Here is a 3,282-nt window from a genome sequence, read left to right as displayed (position 1 = left end):
TAGACCAGCTAATTAACTTTACTTGTATTTGTATAAAAAGAAAAAAGGATTACAGCTTTTTCTGTGAAGTTTTCAACAGCTATCTTAGACCATATTTATGATAGGATGGACCAAATAGCCTATAATAGTATAGAGTGCTGTGTACCTTTATGGTGTTTTCCATATCTCATCAACCAAACTGGTAAGATTAACTCCAAATACTTAAAAGAAAAAAGTAATTATAGGTACAAGGGGACATTTAGGCTTATGCTGGGAAGAATCTGATAAATGGATGTAGTTTGTTCTGGGAAGAATTTAGTGATGATTCATTGAACTTTGTTTTTTTTTTTCTTTTTTCTTTTTTCTTTTTTTTTACTAGGTTCTCATTTTTAAATTATAAGACTTTGTATCCAAAGACTCAATAACTAAATATAATCAGATTTTTGTGAGATTGCATTTTTACTTCTTTGATATTTAGTGTAGACGTTTTACAAACACTGCATTTGATTTTATTATACCCATAATAGTGGCTAACATTTATTGGGCACCTACTGTGTGCTAGGCAGTGAAAGTGCTTTACATGCATAATCTCAATCTCAATTTAAATATTACCTTAAGAAGTATGGTGTATTACTTATGTCTATTTCACAAGTGAGATAATGAAGTTTAGAGGTTAAGTAACTTGCCTAAAGTCATAGCTAGTAAATCATGGAGCCAGGTTCAACCCAGACAGACCTTGGACTCCAGTTCATGCTATTAACACTTTTGCCTACTAACTTTTGTTAAATGGTACTTTTCATTTTGGTAAGATTGTGCTAAAAATACTTTAGAGTAAATGATATTTTCTTTCTCTCCATTGTTGCTTTAAAGTGGCATTAAAAAACCAAAATTACTATGCTCATTGTTCATAAAAGACAAAATAACTTTAAAAGTTTTTATATATCTATCCAGGGCTTTTCTTGGATAATAATATCATAAATTGACTTCTAATTTAAAATTGTTCATTTTATCAAATATGATTTGATTTTGGTTGGCCTTTTATATAGTTTACATAAAGCCAGGTTAATTTTCCTCAATTCTGTGATTCACAGGTTTCCCATATTGAGCAAATAAGAATATAATTTGAATTTATATATGGTAGCTTAGTAATTTAATAATAGGATTTTGCAGAAGTAGAATACTTTGTCAGTATTTAGCCATTTGCCACTATTTTGGATTAATCTTCAGTGATTTAAGAAACTTGAGAGGCCAACTGAAGTTTCTGTGTTTTTAATTATTGTGAATATCTTACTTGCTAGAATGAATAAACTGGTAAATTTGGTTTGAAAAAGCACATCAATATGGCTCTTTAAACTAGTAAGCTTACAAATAGCCAGGGGAATGATAAATGTGCAAACTAAACACAATGAACAAAAAACAAAATAAGAAATGACTATTTTTAAATGCTCAGAGATTATATAGATGGTTCATTTGATCAGTCTTCTTGAGGAATGTATAGAAGACTTTAAAACACTTCCTAAATACATATCAGTAAGAGCCAAGATGAAGCCTAAAAGTGAAATACCATGTAATGTGGAACTGCTTCTCAAATGGGCTGGGGTGTGAGGTGATAGTAGACAAGAGGTCAACAATAGTAAACAGAAGCTTTGTATTATGATTGTAAAATTAATGAATTGATATAATTTACTCATAACCATTTAGTTTAATAAATTTTTTAACTTTTAAAAATAAAAAAGTAGAGAAAATTGGCTCCTACTGGTTGGGAACCATTTTTGCACATTTTCCCAGCTCTGCTGTCGTTGGTTATGTTAAATTGGCCATGGCAGTATTTTTGCAATGGAAATTGGCAAATGTAACAAAATCAGGGCATTTTCCATGATGGACCCTCAAACAGCACACCAATTTCAAAAACATAAAAGAGAATACTGCACTCAATTCTCATAGACCCATCATTGTGGTTGACTTTGAACAACCAGGGTTTGAACTGCAAGTGTGCACTTATAGGTAGGATTGATTTGATAGATACAGTATAACACTAAATATTTTTATGGTTGTGTTGATACTTTTTCTCTAGCTGACTTTATTGTAAGAATACAGTGCATAATACAGATACAGAATGTGTTGATCAACTTATTGGTAAGGCTTCTGATCAACAGGAGGTTACTGATAAGCAAGAGGCTGCTAAGTTTTAAGGGAATCAAAAGTTAATGGATTTAAACTGTTCAGGGATCAGCACTCTTGACCCTGGTATAGTTCGGGGGTCAACTGTTTCAGCCACTTCTTTCTCCTGTTCCCAGACATATCAGGTACACTAGGAGCATACTGGTTCTCTAGTTTAATACCTAGCAACATGTTAACTAAAAAACAAACTTTTTTTGTCAGAAGGTATCTGAAAAATAATAGTTACCATCTAGAAAGTAAACTTGATCCCATAAACCAGGAGATAGTTAAGAATCATTAAGAGTTTATTTTTTATCAGTTACTAAGGATATTCTCAAGAGCAGTAGCTCTTGGTCCATAGATCACCTATTAAGCAGTGACCCCATCACCTCCATCTTTTTGTATTAAGTGTTAGCTATTACTTAAGGAGTTGTACTAGGTACTATATATTTGGCTTATAATTATGAATTAACTATGTGATTTATTCTCCATAACCCTAAAAAACTTAAACTGTTTTGGAGATATATGGAGGCTTATAGGCTAAGTAACTGGTCCAGTTACCTATTTTTTTTTTTTTTTTAATTAGGAAGCTGAAAGAGGTTTTTACATTTTTAAAGGTGGTTTAAATGATTATAGAACTATCTATGTAATAGCGTTAATTTTCTCAGCCCACAGATTATAAAGTATTTACTGCCTAGCCCTTTAAGAAATAGTTTGCCAACCTAAGTCTGGTCTAAAAGAAATTTAATTTTACATTGCTGAAAGTATTATGTATAGTAATCCTTTTGTCTTTAGATGATTTCTTTGAAGTAGGCAGGGCATACATTTTATATCAGAACTATTTGCTGATTGCTTTGTATATCAGGCACTGTTTTAATTTTATAGATAGGCAACTAATGCTAAGAGAAGTGAGCTGCTATAGTAAACAAGAGAAATACTATAACCCTGGTTTTTCCTCCCAACTATAACACCACGTTTAAATATTGAGAAAATAAAATGCAATGTAATGATACCTTTAGTGTCTTAATTTATTTAGGGTTTTAGAACATTTTGAATATTTTGTACTGAAGTAATTTCATCATTTAGGGCTATTCTCAGGAAGCAATGTTTTGTTAACAGAACCATGAATAACAAAGTCAAAAA

The sequence above is a fragment of the Prionailurus bengalensis genome, chromosome F2, assembly GCF_016509475.1.
Source record: "Prionailurus bengalensis isolate Pbe53 chromosome F2, Fcat_Pben_1.1_paternal_pri, whole genome shotgun sequence".
Lineage (NCBI taxonomy): Eukaryota > Metazoa > Chordata > Mammalia > Carnivora > Felidae > Prionailurus > Prionailurus bengalensis.
Note: the sequence above shows the minus strand (reverse complement) of the source record.